At 47.7% G+C, this 17,312-nt stretch overlaps 1 protein-coding gene and 1 long non-coding RNA gene across 3 annotated transcripts in view; one reads left to right on the top strand and one right to left on the bottom strand.

The window, feature by feature from the left end:
• Positions 1-17,312, top strand: part of DIP2A (DIP2 acetate--CoA ligase A) — a 784,944-nt gene that overhangs the window by 545,217 nt on the left and 222,415 nt on the right. The gene's annotated exons all lie outside the window — the stretch shown is intronic.
• On the bottom strand, positions 1,038-1,984 carry LOC144823160 (uncharacterized). The gene is made up of 5 exons (XR_013608746.1): positions 1,917-1,984; positions 1,723-1,827; positions 1,567-1,643; positions 1,421-1,474; positions 1,038-1,169 (listed from the first exon to the last, which is right to left on the bottom strand). It is a non-coding gene; the product is annotated as an uncharacterized LOC144823160 (long non-coding RNA).

The following is a 17,312-nucleotide window of genomic DNA, read 5'->3' as shown; positions in this document are numbered from 1 at the left end:
ACATGTTTACCATTGTTTTATTTACAAACATAGAAGCTTTCCAAAATTGGACATTTATGAAGACAGAGGTTATCTAGTAAGAATTCACAACAATTTAAGTATAGAAGTCGTTACTAGACTAACCAGCTGAGGTGTCTTTATTAGAAGATGAGAAAAAGTATTGATCTTTGCAGCATATTGGTTAGTTTGAGTACTTTCTAAATGTGATACAACTGATACAGTGCCGCATGAACGGTGAACGGTTACTTTATAAATTACAAAAATGGAGATTCAAACTGATTAATTATTGTAAGATGTGCTTCTGAGGCCAGCCATCAGTGACCGTTTCTGATTCCATCTTTCCTGCTAGAAGGCTAGAAAATACAGATTAGGGCACTGCTGTTACAAATGGACACCATCTAAATGCATCCAAGCTAAAATTGCATACATTGGTTAATGAGCAAAATAACATATTTAGTCTATAATTATATGCACCAAGTTATCATTGGGTCTGTTTAACCCCAAGCTGATCATGACTGCACGTAGAAACACTGTGACTTTTTAAAACATATTTATTTTAATCTTTTTGTTAATAAATGCAGAAAGCATTAATGTCAAATGAGGATGTGTAGTAGTATTCATTTTCCTAAACGTTGTAACAAATACGATAGAGGTATAAATGAAAACTACTATTTATGGTTGGGTAAAATTAAGGTTTGGAAGAAGGGAACTGGCAAAAAGCTGGATCACTAACTGTTTTCAACTGTCTGGGTATTTTACTGCCTTCGTTACATCTTGATCACTTCACCTCATGGTTTTGATTTAACATTGAAAGTGGCCAAACCCCTAGCGGCGGTTTGGACTCACACAGGCACTGCTCAATGGGTTAATACTGAATAAGTTATCAATAGTACTCAATTGTAACTCGATTTTAAACAATCTCGTTTATGACAAAATACATCATGTTATTTGTAATCACTTTTTTCAAATCAATCTAATCGCATGCATCACAACATTATTTTTGTGAAACGAGCTTTGATTATACAAACAATGCGATGAACAGCCTAAACATTCACTACGTATGACTTAATCATCAAACTCATAATTACGAACAAAGCATAAATCCAAATAAAAAACACAGCCCGCCCGATGCATTTCGGGACTCCCGTCCCTTCGTCAGGGGCCACAATCTGAAAAAAACATTCAACAAAACTTTAATCAGACTCTCTTTTTGTACTCCGCACAATTGAAACAATTACCATTAGAAACAGTTGTATACAAGACCCAAAATCACGCCCAAGCGTATTCAAAACACGGGCAAATGCCCATGGAACATAAACCATTATCTTGACAATATTCCATCATGTCCTGTGTGAAAAATCCATTTCTGTCTCTATGGAAACACTACACTCGAAAACATAGTTTAATGACAAATAGGTACCTTGATTTCTTCTCCTTCCTTTTGTGAAAAAGAATTATCCTGCTTACTTCACTTCTGCAAAAGCAACAATAATACAACCTGTCACTCTTATCTTAATTGAATGGTTTCCCCTCCTGGTTGCAATATCTGGGCTCCTTACCACCTACCTCTAGTATGAGAACGGGGCGCTACTGTCTGGTTGATGATTTCTCTTGTGTGCAGGTTGAACGTTGATCTAGCCTTCCTGCAACATTAGAATACTAGGTTGAGTTCTACATTCAGCCCCATTTCGCTCTCTATCCCCGCAATCTATTATCTCTTACCTTCAATCAAAGTCTAAGTTCGTTACGCCTTTGTGTTTATCTTCCTTGTGGATTTCAACTTTCCTTAACTGACGGAGCTTTCATCTGTTAAACCACGGTTCAAGCCTAAAAGCGAGAAACCGAATTTTACACACGCCGTTCCTCCACATTCTCAATAAATGCTAAACTAAATACACTGCGATAACTGCCCTTACCTTCACGCTCCCCCTCTCCGATAGTGAGAATCACTGATCAACATGAACCGCCCAGCTATCCTTCCGGTATACAAACCAAACGACCTAAAAGTAGGACTACTCCCGTTTGTAATCCACCAGTGCCGCCATGTTGGAAAAGTATTCTGTACACTGCCGAGATACTGGTTTATACTAACTCGGATCCCCCTATGTGGTACATTCGTAATCACCACTCACTGATGGACAATCAGCTCAGGTTTACTCCCGTTTCTAATCAGCCAGTGCCGCCATAGTGGAAAAGTATTCTGTAAACCGCCGAGATACTGGTTTATGTTAACTCGGATCACTCACTGATTTACAATCCGCTCGGATTTAAAAGCTTCACTTATACACCAGAGTTGAAGCAACGTGTGGCTTCTTCATCTTGATAACATGTAAATAAAACACTTATTCTCACTACAGTGATATCTGCATGTATACCTGCTAGAACACTATAATTCACGGTGTGGAGACTACTATTCTGATTTTTTAGCTAAGTTTAAATTCCAGCTGTTATTTTGTTCCATGAACATTCTGCCCGCCCCCTTCACACGCCAGTGCCTGATCCCGCATCTCCACTGTATCCATGGCAACCGTGTCAACCAACCCATCTTTATGCTCTGAACTGAAACCTGTTGATATCTCCTGCTCTGCTGATTATGTATAAACAGGATTAAAAAAAGGGAAAAATGTGTCAATGCAATGTTGCTTAGTGAGTGTAACTGAGAGTTCCTCATTATAATTAAAACAAATGAATTCCATAGTAGATCTTATAGAAAGCATCCCATGTCAAGTTTATCATTGAGGGCGAACGGCGTCAGTGTGCTCAGTGTTTTGATCCAAAAGATCTCTCTTTGTAATAGTCTCTTTACATTATCTGAACCTTGTTGTAGTTTTATTTGTTCTATGATCTGGAATTGTAGTTGAGCGATAGTGTGTTTTGCTTCATCCCAATGTACTGCCAGACTAGAACTGCTGCTTTTGTTTCTAATTCTGCTTTTGGGTTCAGATAATCGTGTTTTCATTTTTCTATCTGTTTTTCCAACATAAAGCAAGCAGCATGGGCATTTGATGGAGTATACTATGTGGGATGAATTGCAGTCGAAAGCTTGTTTTATCCGGAATTTCTTTCCTGTTCTTGGATGTGAAATGATATCTCCTTTAATCACATTATTACAATGTATGCAATACCTCAAACCGAAGTCACGGTGGGAGCGCCAGATGAAACTGCTGTTGGCCCGTGTCTCCAGGTCGGTGTCGTCCCAGCGTCTGTCCCCTGCCACGGAAGCCAGGAGCCGCCCATGCCGCCTATTCCGCCTGCCACATCGCCCTTCGCCATGACCCCAAGGTCTCGCCCTTCGCGCCGACCCCGCCCCATTCCCCTAGGGAGCACATGGTGGTGGAGGTCGACCCGGCGCCGCCTGTGTCCACTCCGGGGCCGATCGACGTCGAATCGGTGCCTATGGTGGACATCACGGCGCTGTGACCGGCCTCGGGTCCTTGATTAGTCTCCAGAAGTTCCTTCCTCTTCGGAGGTTTGTCATCTCCTGGTCTCTTCTTCTCTGGAGACAGGGCGCTGCATTGCTGCTTTTTCATCAGCGTCTTCTAGGGAGGGGCTCTTCGCCGTCCCCGCAGCCTCAGTCCTCGGACCCTCTTTTCCGCAGTTCGTGGTTGGTTCCTCCACCGGCTTCTCCGCCTTCCCCACGGGTTCTACAGGTCACCACTCGTTAGTGGATCCCCCACCTTTCAGGGGCTGGCTGCTTTCCCCTCTAGCTGGACTTGGGGACGGACGGCTCAGTTTGCAGCTGTCACCCACGGAGGAATTGCCTTCTCCCCCACGACGGCCTACGGAGGCCAGTGTTGCCTTCGTTCAAGCTATTTCCACGGCCGCTGGCATTTTGCGAATGGGTGACCCCGTCACCCCATTCCCTACAGATAATCTCTTGGAAGTTCTCCACCAGGGCTCTGGTGGACGGGAACTCTTCTTCCTTTCGAAGCATCGCTCCACAACTCAATTTTGGGGGTGTCCTGCCATGGGTGATCCGGTGCCTCAGCCGCTCCTGCATCGCCACCGTCGGGCTCCGCACGACCTAGTCTGCCTTTCCTTCCACCCTTCTACTCAGTGCTCTCTTTTCCGTCCTTGCCTGTGGTGTTGTTTCCTCTCTCTCGGGGGGGGGCCCGTTGGTTGGATTCATGGGGGCGTAACATCTTCGCCTCATCCAGTGCTGCTTTGCGGGTGCTCAACACTTTTTGTGTGTTGATCAGGGCTACCTCCAGCCTGTGGAATACCGTGAAGTCCCTTCTCTCTCATGTCTCCCATGAGGGTGCCCGTGCTAATCTACGGCACCATGTGTTGGATGGTTGACGGTTGGCTGCGTTTATTCTTCATGCGGCTTTGGATGTTGCTGTTGCTCTCAGCCGTGCTATGGCCACTTCTGTAGCCCTCCGTCGCCACGCTTGGCTTCAGGATGCTGTTTTTCCTGGGAACATTAGGGAGCGTCTGGTTGACCTTCCCTTTGATGGGGTCCTTTTGATTAACACTCATGGGGACTCCGCCATTCAGCGTCTCCTTGCGGGGCTCCCTCCTCCTCTGGGGCTTAATGGGAGGTGTTATCCCACCTGCTTCCGGGAATCTGGTTTTTTGAGTGGCCCGTTAGTATGTTCTGTGTGATTAGACGTGCCTCTGGGGTCCCTTCGTTGGCCCCTCTCTTTTGTTGGCTGCTGGTTCAGCCCTTTTGGCAATTGTGTATTTTTTTGCTGATTACTAAGCCGTCTGTGGTTCCTACAGCAGGTGTTCTGTTCTTGTTCTCTGATGCAGGATTTCTTCCCTATGAGTGGTTCCAATGTTTTCTTTTGAACGTGTCTTATCCTATGTGGGGTACTTGTAGCTATTGTATAGCTCTGTTCTACGCTGGAAGGGTGTGGACTCCCCCCTTGCGGGTTCCTCACCTTTCCTGTTGTTGCTGTATACCGCTGGTGCGGTTTCTTGCTCTTGTCTGGACGTAGCTTGCACTTCTCCAGGTTCTGTCCTTTTCAGTATCCGCTGCATCGCTGGACCGGCTTGGCATGCCATCTGCGGCGTTGCGTAGTGGGTTTCCGCCCTTTTTTTCGGCGTTTCGGCCTGGTCCTCTGTCTGGTGTTCCAGGCGGGATTGGATTCCTAATTTTTTCTCGTGTTCAGGTGGACGGCCTTGTCTGTCCTCCATACTTCTCCTCCTTTCTTCTGGCTGGTTCCATTTCTTCGTGGGTTAGTTTTGTCTGGAACGGTATCCCTTTATGGGTGGTTCTGGATTTCCCTGACCTTGCCTTCATCTTGCGCTCGGTCTGGTCTGGGCGTGCGGCTTCTTGGTGCTTGCCGGCTGCGTGATCCTGCTCTTTCTGGTCCTCAGCCGGGGGCCTTGGCGTGTGCTCGTTTGCTCCTGCCTCTTGTTCTGCTGGAGCCTTACGAGGCTCTTGGCTGTGGAGACGTTCCTGCCTTGTCTGCTGGCTCGAGGCTGGGGCCGGTTAAGCGGTCCCCTTCACCGTGTGTGTGTTCTCCGGTGGAGGGCTTTACCTCCATTTCTACGTCTTCTTCTTGGAGTTTGGGGTGCTTCCTTTCTTCCTCGGTATTCCTCTGCCATTGTCTGTCACTCCGGGGCTTTCTGGCGGATGTACCTGGTACCTTGGATGGGCTAGGGGTATCCTGGCCTCCCTTCGCCTCGTCCTTTTTTCCTTCTGCTTGGTGGGGCTGGGCCGCCCTTCTTGTCCCCATTACACATCCCCTGCTGGGGCCCTGTGTTTCTTCCTACTGGGAGGCTCTCTCGCAGGCCCTCCTCCCTTCTGGGTATGGCTAGGGTATCTATTGTACGTTAAGGAATCTGCGGCTAGTAGTCTCTATCAGATGTACGAGTTACTAACCTTCGGTAACGATGTAGCTGGTAGAGACGATTCCAGCCACTGATTCCTCCCTAGTGGGATGCTCATTCTGTTTGTTTGATCCACTCCTTCCTTTCTGGTGATTGGTTGGTGGGTTCATGGGCACTTCTGCGTCCCTGCACCCTGATCTTTCAGTGTGGGGCCTACTCATGCTCTTCTCCCTTTTTCAATGCTTAACATTTCTGACTCTGCAGTCCTCTGAGTTGGGGTCTTGGCTGTGCCTCGACCCTTAGCTCTGGACAGGGAATGCGCTTCTCCTTGCTGGTGTTGTCTTGGGGTAAATTGTCGTTACTCTTCTGTTCACGGTCTATAGACTGGGGTTGCAGGCCTCTTTTTGTCTGCTGTGACGTTTTTCACATGCTTTTCTGCCCCCAGGCAGGATGTTGTGTTTCCTTGCAGGGTTGCTTTGCAGTAGCTGTGCTCTGCTCTTCCCTTCTGTGACTTTCGGTGCCATAGTGCCTGGCGCTCTCCCGGATGGTGCTGTTCCTCACCATTCGTTTCTTCCCTTTCTGTTTGTCTGATTTTTTTGCGCACTGTTCCCATATTGTGATAGTTTTTTATTTATGATGGCTCCGCGTTGTGGTGCGTAAAAGTTCTCAGAAGAAAACGGCGGAGTCACGTGGTACGCAGAGATGCTGTGGCAAAGAACATTTTCTGGATCCAGTCTTACGTGGATAATTCCACGTTAAGGAATCTGCAGCTAGAATCTTCTCTACCAGATACATCGTTACCAAAGGTAAGTAACTCGTACGTTGAAGCATGTGCTTAGGTTTCTTTGTAATCCACCATTAGTTATTGTTCATATCCTGCTATTGATCAGTTAACTAATGCTGAGAAATCCTCACATTTCTCTTTTTTGTCATTGTATGCACAGCTGTGACCATTTATGTGGTTTGTTTCCTTCTCTACGTCTGTCATTCAAGTGAAGAGAGCCTTTGGTTCTCCTTCCAGTGTTGAAAAGGTAGTCTTTGTGATATTTTACTTCTTATGTAGTTTTTAAAGTGAATACACATCCAGTTCCCTCACTTTTATAACTCCAAGTTGTTACATGGCCATGCTTGGGTCAGATGTCTGCCTAACTAGGTAGGGAAGTGATGACTAAACGTTTTCAGCTTCTTATTGGTTGTTTGCCCCTAAGTCTCACTGTGACAGACTTCCTTATTTTGTTGGTCACCAGAGAGGGCTATTGTTTTATAATGGCTCTTGTAATGAGGTATGTTGAAGTCTGTTTCTCTTGTTTGACAGTTCTTGCCTAGTGAAGTGTAGGGTCTTAATTAAAAGATTTTGCAGATGTGTTTGCTGTGGAATTGTCATCAGTGTGGGATTCAGAGTTGCTGTCCTGGCTGAAAGATTTCTTCTCAGATTTGTGTGCCTGCCCAGCACGTACTTCTGTCAGAGTCTGGTCCTCTGACTGAATTGTACCCCCTGAGCTCAGTTAGACCGGGCTATATATCTATCTCTGAAAAATACTGTCTTTTTGAGTTACTGAAATGTGTTTCTGACTCCCCAGAGGACCCCTGTCCTCAATTTTTTAAACTGACTGCCTTATTGTAAATCCCTTCCTAAGCAGGATGTGGAAAGCCTCTTTGAAATCTGGCATTTTTCCTGCTTTATGCTGCCGCTGCCAAAGAAGTCTAATGCAGACCCTGGGGTGCTCTGCAATTTTAGACCCCTTTCATTGCTACCAGTACCTGCAAAGATCTTGAAAAAAGTGGCTTATCGCTAACTGCCTTCCTTTGCTGAAGCTAATGATTTGCTTTGCAACACTCAATCTGGCTTCCGCACAGGCTATAGCACAGAGAACGCACTACTGGAAGTGTCCGAGACTGTCATAGAAGCTCTGGGTGGCGGTCCCTCCGCTATGAAAGCGATTCTAGACCCATCTGCACCATTCAACCCAGTAGCACATGCTGCCTTGTTTTGGCTTTCAGGGCACTGCTGTCATGGATACGATTTTTTTTTTAGAAGATCGATCTCAATGGGTCTTCCTTTGCCCATTCTCATCTTCACCTAAACTTTTGGTTTGTGGGGTGCCACAGGGCTCTGCCCTCAGTCTGCTGCTTTGCAACCAGCCTCTTTGGCCACCCTTATGGAGAGCAGGCGAGGGAAGGTCACTTCATATGCAGAACACAACTTGTGTTTTAATTTAGAGAACATTCAGAAGCAGCCTTTCGCAATTTCAAAGAGTGTTTAAAAGGCATTGATTAATGGATGGATGTAGGAAGCGCTGGCTCTGTGTATACTATACCAAAGTAAGGTATGGTGTGCACAGAGTCCAGTGGATCCCCAAAGGTATAGCAGAGGCTAAAGTAGATAATACCTTACTCTCTTTTTTGGTAGAGTGGTTGAGCAGTCAGGCTTATCAAGAGGGCGGTGTTAAGCATTTGTTGTACCCACTCAGGAAAGAAAAGATGTGTCACACTCGAAGATTGAATCCAGACCAATAGGTATTTTGTTGTTTTATTTCTAGAACCAAGATTTACTTAGTAGTGGGTAAATTAAACCATTCATACAATTTTATTTTTCAAAAACAGTGAACACTGCAGTTTAGGAAACAATTTGTAAAATGTTAAAAAGGCTCGTAATTACTTTTAGATTGCTTTTGGATTACTTTGTGATTACTTTTGTAGTTTAGCATGAAACACACTCCTAACACAGTTTAAGCAACATAGGGCATTAAAAAACAGGTTAACTCTTGTGAAGACACTAAGTTACTTTATGTTGCAGTACAAGACACTCTGGCACTAACAGCTGCACTAGGCAGCGGGGGCAGAGTGAAGGGTGCCAGTGTTAGCCAATAGGGTTAGAGGGCACCTCGGTTGGGGGCTGCTCATGGGCAGGTCACTTGGGAGCCAACCTCCTAGGGTTAAGGTAAAGGCAAAGGGGTCCACAACACCAGCGGCACAGGGACTGCCAGGTGCAGGGTTCTCAGGAGGTGTCTGGAGCCAGATGCTTCTCTATGGAGGATGTCAGTCACGGAAAAAGATTGCAGGTTGGAGCCAGAAGACAGGATGGAAGGAACCAACGACTGGAGGATGAAATTGAAGAGTAGCTGAATACCAGGACACAGTCAGTCGGGAACCTCAGGACTCGGGGGCTAGGGGTGCCCTTTTGTGTCAGGTTCTTCTCACCGGTTCCAGATGCGGTCGGGGGCGGGCCATTTTTGGTGAGGCTGCAGGCGTCAATGCTGGATCACAGGTCAGGATCACCGGTGGACCTCGCTGGGTTATTGGGCCACACAGACTCGGGCTGTGGGCTTTGGGTGCAGAGTGGTGATGGCTTGCAGATCCGGCTGGATCTGTAGTCCTAGTTTAGGTTGGTGTTGGAAAAATTCATTGTCCACAGGAGGTCAGCGTTCTTTGGGAAGGCAGGGCAGGTCTCTGGTTTTCTTGGAGGCTGCTGGCTGCAGGACCTGCCGGGTTCAGCTTGTAGGGGTCTGAAGCAGGAGAAGGGCTGGTAGAGCTGGGCCAAAGCATTTGTCTTCCTCCTCTTATGCAGCACGGCTCTTCTGTCCTTCTTCTTGTCACGTCTAATCTGCCGTCTGGCTTCAGTGCTACTCCCTTAATACTGTATTTAGGGGTGTTTTAGGAGTCTTGCGGTCAATAGCCAATGGGCTACTGACCATAGAGTGACTATACCCTTGGTGTGCTCACCCCTTGTGAGGGAGTGGTCACAATCCCCAACCCTGATTTGCGGGTGCCTGCCATCTGCAAGATGACATGCACTGAAGGGAGGGCTTCACCTCGCCTCCCTCACCAGAGTGGTGGGTTTGGCAAAGGTGGGCACACCACCTTGGTTTTTAAAAATGTTCCTTCTCATCTTCCAAGTGGGGGGTGACAGGAGAGGGTCTGCTCCTGATAGCAGGAGAGGCTGGTGTCACATTGCAAAGCCAGCAAGGTTTTTGAAGCTCCCCTTCCACAGATGGCTCTCGCCCTGCCCTGGAAAGGCTTTGTTTTTGTGCTAATTGTGGAAAGAATGGCACAGGTTTTAGGGATTTGATTGGCAGGGACTCAGGGCACACTCCGTCAAAGTGCCTCAGAAATCCTGGCAAAAATGGGGTCAGGGGTTACTGTAACAGAATCTTACATTTGACATCAACTTTTTTAAATTGAACACAAACAAAATAGAGGTGCTTTGTTGCACTCAGATGGCTCCCCCTCCATCTAGCCTCTGGTGGCCCATTGAATTGAATCTTCCACCAGCACCGGCCACTTCAGATAGAAATTTAGGGATCGTGTTTTACTCTGACCTTTCCTTTGCTACCCAAATTCAGCAGATTTCATAGTCCTTCTTTCTGAAGTTAAGATCATACAGGAAGCTATTGCATCTTCGTCCAAAAGAGACCCAAAAGATTGTAATCCACGCCCTTGTGACATCGTGTTTGGAATACGCTAACAGCTTATATCTGGATATTCCGTCTTTCTTGACTCTTAGACTCAAAATGATACAGAATGTGGCGGCCAGGTCGATTTGATGGGTACCATTTCGTTATCACATCTCCCCCCATTTGAAACAGCTTCATTGGCTTCCGATAGCCAAGAGGGTTGAGTTCAAAGCCCTGAGATAGGCATTCCGAGCCATTAGGGGCAAAGGTCCATAATACCTGAGAAATAGACTTTGACAGTACCTTCAGGAGAGAGCCTTGAAATCTAATCACCTGTGACTCATGCGCATCGCTAAGTTTGCTAAAGTTTCTAATCGCGTGGTGTACTGCTTTCATAGAAGGACATCTCGCACACCCTTGAGTTACTCAACGGAGTTGTCCGTTAACCGCCGGTCCATTCTGACTGCTCCGACCATGTTTTTCTCCTAGAATTGCAATCTTGTTATAACACATATGTTCAGGAAACTTCAAGAACGCTCACATCTGCCTTTGCCACTATTCCTCCATTGTCTAAGGAGCTCGCTAGCTTCCATCGGCATCTCTCTAAGGCATTAATTGATATGTCCTGAAGATGATTCCAGTCCATTTGGACAAATAAATATAGACATCCTTGTATTTCTATATCTATGTTGATTAAATCTTACCGTGTTGTGAGGGACCGTTGTTTTTGTAAAATAACTTGCACCCAAGGTCCCTGACCATCTATTGGTTCTCTTGTTAATGTAAAACCAAGGTTCACCGAGGTGGTAGGTCTTTCTCGGTACTGATGGGCAGGCTTTGGTACACCTTGACTATCCATCTTCGCATGGCCGTGTCCGAACACTGTTTCAGTAAAGATGAAAAACCTGGCACATTAATCAAGTGTAGATATGAGTGGGTGAGCCTGTTCTTCAGTCTTGCTTTTGAGCACCTGGAAACTTCTGCTGAGGCAGCCGTGCACTGTGCAAATGACTGATTGAATGACCAAGACGTTTGTGATGATCTGACTGAAGTCCAAAGTTTCTCCTATCTGTGTATTTTATTTTCCTATATTAGCAATTGGGGTTGTCCGATAAACCACCAAGACTCAAACTTAATCCGAACTATTTTTTGTGCAGTGCAACCTTTGTCCTATCCTACTTCCCCATTTGCCCTGAGCAAGTGACCATGAGCCCAGCTCCCACAGCCGCTTGGCCTGCTAGCCAGGAGCCACCAACCGAAGGCCCCCTGCCTCTCATTGGATAACATTGGGTCTAACTACCTCTGCACCCGGCTGCCCAGGTGCCGCTGAGGGTGTACCAACTGTACCTACCTGACCCTGGGAGACCCCATAGTCTATGCCCAGAACCTTAACTCTGCGATACCAAAGGGGATGATGGACGGAGCGTTTGAGCAAATCAAACATTCACCCCCAGTCAACTGATCTGGGTTTAATCCATCACCATTCTTTAGCTCACTCCACCAACCCAGTTCAGACATGGCCATATGCAAATCAGTCTGACCCTGTGCCTCATGGGAACAGTCCAGCCTGAACTACCAAGGCATGTCTTCCCTGGACCGGAAACAAGCATCCTGGGTCTGGTCAAGAGATATATTATTTGACTAGGCTATGATTGGGCATAATCCATGAACTGGTGACATTCCCAAAATATCGAAAATGGCAGAAAATAATTTATAGTTGTCCATGTGATGGGAAATCCACTCCTTCCACGATGCACTTTGTAGTTCTGCAAGTTTTATCGCGATATTCGGCGAACATTTTTACGACCAATTTTTATGGAAAATAAACTAGAAGGATGCCATGCACTTTATGTGTACCTTTGATAATGAATTAGCATGTTGAGCTGTTGCAGGATACATCATTTGGGCTATAAAAAGGAGGAAATCCCTTTTATCTCTGTGAAAAAGTGGCTCTAGATGTACTGGACCAAAGTAAGTTACAGTGTGTATAGAGTCCACAAACCCCAGAGGTATAACGGGGGTATAAAGTCAGGGCTGACCTTACTTTCAAAAGTGGTAGCTTCGTCGAGCAGTAAGGCAGTACCAGAGTACAGTGTAAAGCATTTGTTGTACACAGTCAGCAAAGGTTTTCACACACTCAAGGACTGAACTCCAGGCCAATTGTTTTTATATCAACAGATATAGTTGTTTTATTTTAAAAACCAACAGGTGTAAAAATATACTTTTCTCAATATGAGTGATCTCAGAAGAGTACTTTGCAGAAAGGCAACAAACGGTGTAATCACTATAGGTACAGGGGTTGCAGTAGGCAACACAATTCTAAACACAATTTAGCATTGAGCTCAATGGGTTTTTCTACATAAATGCAGGTAATTACTTAATAGATTACTTTTGTAATCCCAGGACTGGATCCTAGATTTAGTCTTGGGGTCTAAGCTGGAAACAGTTTAGTAAAAACGTTTTAGTTACTGCAGTGATTTTTAAGGAATAAAAAGAAATTTCAAAAGTTCACACAAACTTTTCAAGGGAAATCTGGCAATGTTATCCAAGGGGAGAAAATTCAGGTTGCAGGTAAAGTATGATCTTGTTACTTTTGTAATCCAGTACTGGGCTCCTAGGTCTAGCACTGGGGTCGCAACCTCAAACAGGTAAGTAATTACGTTTCAGTATTTCGTATGATTTTTAAAGAATATTTCAAGTTTTCAAAAGTAGACAGAAGAAATTTCATAGAAAAGCAGACAATGGATTCTTACGGAGAAAATACAGGTTACTAGTAAACTCGGTTAGGATTACTTTTGCGATTCAGTACTGGGCTACAAGGTACAGTACTAGCTTCTCTCCTGATCCCAGGTGAGTACTTCGGAATTCGGTTGATTTTATATGAATATTTTAAGTTTTTAAAACTTCACACTTGGAAGATTTTTCAAGTCAAACCAGTCAATGTTATCCAGTGGCAGGTAAGTGAGTTACCGGTTACCAGGTGAGTACTCAACTGGTGAATTTAAGGTTCTGGGCATAGACTCGGGTCCCCCAGGGTCAGGTAGGTACAGTTGGTTCACCCTCAGCGACGCAGGGGCGCCGGGTGCAGAGGTAGTTAGGCCCAATATTATCCAATGGGGGGCAGGGGGCCTCCGGTTGGTGGCTGCAGGCTCGGGGACGGAGGATCTTCTGGAGCTATCAACACTTCGAGGGGTAAGTTGGGATCTTGGAGGATAGGTAGGCACCCAGGAGTTGGGCACAGGGGCCGGGGTGTCTTTTGAGGTCGGGAAATCTTACCCCCTGCTGGTCGCGGTCGGAGGGGTCCTCTGTCCTGAGGCTGCAGGCGTCGTTGAGGTTATCGAGGAGGGTCTTTGGACACTGGACTTAGGGTTCCAGTCTCCGGGGGGACGTCCTCGTGGTCCTGGATCACTCGGGCACGGGCCGGGCTTGGCGGGTGCAGAGTGGGTTGGTCCGGAGCTTTCTGGCTGGCACCAGGTGGGTTGTTGCAGCATAGCCTCTGCTGATGGGAGTCCCAGGCTTTAAGAGGGTCAAGGCAGGCAGGTCCTCTGGGTGTCCTAAAGTTGCTGTCCGCAGGAGTCGCCAGGATTAGGCAGGAGCAGGTTCCAGGAACGACAGGCCGGTAGGGCTGGGGCCAAGTCAGTTGTTGTTGTCTTGTTGTTAGCAGCTGCACGGCGGGTCTTCTTCTTGATCTTCTTTTCTTATCGGGATCTGAGGAAGGAAGGTTCAGCGAGCCCCTAAATACTGAATTTAGGGTCGTTACAGGTAGGGCAAGTGCGGGGACCAATAGGTCTCTCTCCTGGAGTGGGTACACCCACTAGCCTGCTCCTCTCCTGTGGGAGGGGGGCAGGAGCCTAGCTGTGATTGGGCAGGGCTCCCCATCTTCAAGATGGCCGGAGCCCGGGGTCATGCTTCACCTCGTCTCCCCACCTGAGGGGTGGGGTTGGCACAGGCTGGCACCCCCCCTCCTTCCTGACGTAGTTTTTCCCGCAAGTCTTCCCACCAGAGTGAGGGTCAGGACTGGTGGGGGCCAGTTGCTGGGTACAGCAAATGGTCTGGAGAAGCTCACAGAGGCGGCAGGCCTTTGAAGCTTCCCCCTGCCCATCCTGGGGGAGGAGACCTAGCACCTAGCCCAGGATGTGCATTGTTGCAGGCCCAGGAGAGCGGGGGCTCTCCATCCAGGGGTCCAGCAACATGTCTGCTGTGTGGCAGCCTCTCAGTCCGGACGTGGATTGGGGTTAGGTGTCAGGGGGCATCTCTAAGATACCCTCTGTGGTGCATTTTTCATTAAATCCCACACTGGCATCAGTGTGGATTTAATGTGCTGAAAAGTTTGATATCAAACTTGTCAGTCTTCAGTGTAGCCATTAAAGTGTTGTGGAGTTCGTAATGTCGAACACCCAACACCATATACTCTTAATGGCATCTCTGCACTTACAGTGCCCAGTAATAGCCCTGGCACTGTAGGGGCACAGGGCCTATGCACCTGTGCTCACACCACTGGCATAGGGCACCCAGCTAGAGGGGGGACTGATGTATGCCAGGGCAGTGGGTTTGTGGGCATGGCACACAGGGATGTGTGCCATGTCGACTCTTTGTTTAGTTCTGTACTTAGGCACTCAGCCTGCAAAGGCAGTGTGTGGGTGCCAGGGTACAGGGCCCCTAAGGGTGGCACAATAAGTGCTGCAGCCCTTAGGGGTCTTCTTTGGTCACCATGCCCTGGGTACCTAGGGTACCATTTACTACGGGCTGACAGGTGGCCAGAGATGCCAATTGGATTTTAGTTTCAACACAGTTTTAGGGAAGGAACACAGGCCCCTGGGTACCTGGTTGGCAGTAGCCCAGAGCACACTCAGTCAAAACACATCAGCAGTCAGAAAAAAGTGGGGGCATACCAATGCAAGAAAGATGGCACTTTCTCACAATCTCTGCATAATTTAGTTTATGAAGATGACTAAAAGGCAGAGATCTTCAAACTGTGGGGCGCGACCCCCAGGGGGGCCGTGGAGTCCTGGGAAGGAGGTTGCGCATTTCCAGGCCTAATTCTGCCTGGAATACAAAACATGTGGTCTTTATTTTGGACAAAGACAACCGTGATCGTTAAAATGCTTCAGCTGATGTAAATTGAGTCTTGTGCTGTAAAACGAAGAGGCCCAGCAGAAAGGACAATCCTTCAAACAAGCCTTCATGCCTCGGTACCTGCTTGCCTGAATGAAATGCAAATCTGGGCTAGGAGTTAATCTGCAAATGTAAAGGATGCTTGGGAGGGGTTCTGGCTTTAATTGCTTTAATCACTCCAAGCATTGTGTTTACGCAGAGCCGTGTTTATTTTTTTGCATGGTGGTTAACAACTGTGATATGTAGTGTTTGCTTTTTTTAATCATAACTGTATTTACCCAGCTCCTAGGACTCCTGGGGAGGAGTTGAGGGACAGTTATGCAATCCAAATGCATTACTTATGGTCTGATACAACTCAAATCTACATTTTGGAAGCACCATTTTATCCTTAAACAATTTGCACAGTTTGTAGTATAGTCTACCTTCTAATGTGTGTAATGCAGGTATGCAATAATGACTTACACATTCACAGTGCTTTCTGTCACAGGCTGTGACCTCATAGCACTAAAAATACACAAGTCACTATACTCCAATACTCCAACCAAATTGAATTATGTGTCTCTCTGGTTACACACATATCTCTGCAGTGCAATAAATAAAAGGTTTCATAATGTAATAAGACCCCTGACCTCCTGGTCAGAGACCTGCTCTCCTACCGCAGCTCTGCTCCTAAGTGCCTTTCACTGCGCAGGTAGGTGTTGAGGCCCTCCTCCACCCACAGGCTCCTGCCTACGCCTCATCCCTGGTGGTCCATGCTCTTATGCGGGCCGCTGCTGTCTGTGTCCGTCTTTGGGTAATTTGTCTGCCTCTGTACCCGTGTCTGTCTTTGTGCCATTTCACCGTCTTTCTGTCTCTGTGCTCATGTCTGTCTTTGTGCCATTTCCTGTCTTTGTGCCATTTCCTCTCTTTCTTCTTTCTGTGCCTGTTTTCTATCTTCTTCTTCTTTTCTGCTAGTAATTGTGTCCTCTGTGCCCTTCCTGTCCCCATGCCCCCTGCCCTTCGTTTTCCCACCGCTGGTGCCCCCGCGGCTCCTCCCCTGCCAGTTTTCCACCTTCCGCTTCCCGCCACCCAGCTGCGCTTCCGTCCCCCTCCCCTACTTAATGGCGGCAGTTATAGTGCCGCTAAAGGCAATCCCGTCCGCCCCAGCGCCTGGGACCTTGGTTCTCAATTGCCACAGATCAGTACCGGACACCACCCACGGCCTGTTCTCCTGCTGAATATCCTTCGCCATCAACAGCCCCCCACGGCCGCTGAACCCACAGCAGACGCCCGCACCACGAAAGCCCTGACGTGCATACTCCTCAACGCACGCTCCCTCCACAGACACGCCACGGTTATCTGGGTCTCTACTCGATACCCTCTCGCCAGACGTCGCCTTCTTCATGGAACCATGGTCCAACGTCACCTCCGCCCGACATCGTCACTGCCATCCCTGACAGATACAAGATCCAAAGACAGCCCCCACCACCCAGGAGGAGGATTCGCCATCGCACCCAAGAGATCCCTCCAACTCGGCACCTACAGCACTAGCGACCCACTCTCCAACACAGAGCACCTCCACTTCCAGATCCAAACCAGCCCTAGGACCACGCTGCGCGGGACCCTTGTCTACAGACCCCGGAGCCTCGCTCCTCCACCACCACCTGTGCAGACATCGTCGCACCCTACGCCATCGCCTCCACGGACTACATCTTCATCGGAGACCTGAACTTCCAGCTCGAAAACCGCAGTGACCCTGACTCCACCACCCTCCTCGACAACCTCAGACTGAAGCAGCTTGTCACCACCCCCACCCACGGAACCGGACACACCCTCAACCCCATCTTCACAGGAGGGACTAACATCCACTTAAGCCACACCATGCAGCCCCTCTGGACAGACCACCAATGCTTACACTTCACCTTCAACACCAACACCGCACCCAAACCTGCCCCGAAGGAACTGGAGCAAGATCACAGAGAAACACCTCCGCACCACCCTCCTCCATACCCCCCCCTCCACCACTACTGACGCCAACTCTGCTGT

The sequence above is a fragment of the Lissotriton helveticus genome, chromosome 3_1 (genome assembly GCF_964261635.1).
Source record: "Lissotriton helveticus chromosome 3_1, aLisHel1.1, whole genome shotgun sequence".
Taxonomy (NCBI): Eukaryota; Metazoa; Chordata; class Amphibia; order Caudata; family Salamandridae; genus Lissotriton; species Lissotriton helveticus.
The sequence above is the reverse complement of the archived record's forward strand: the minus strand, read 5'-3'. Positions and strand labels throughout refer to the sequence as shown.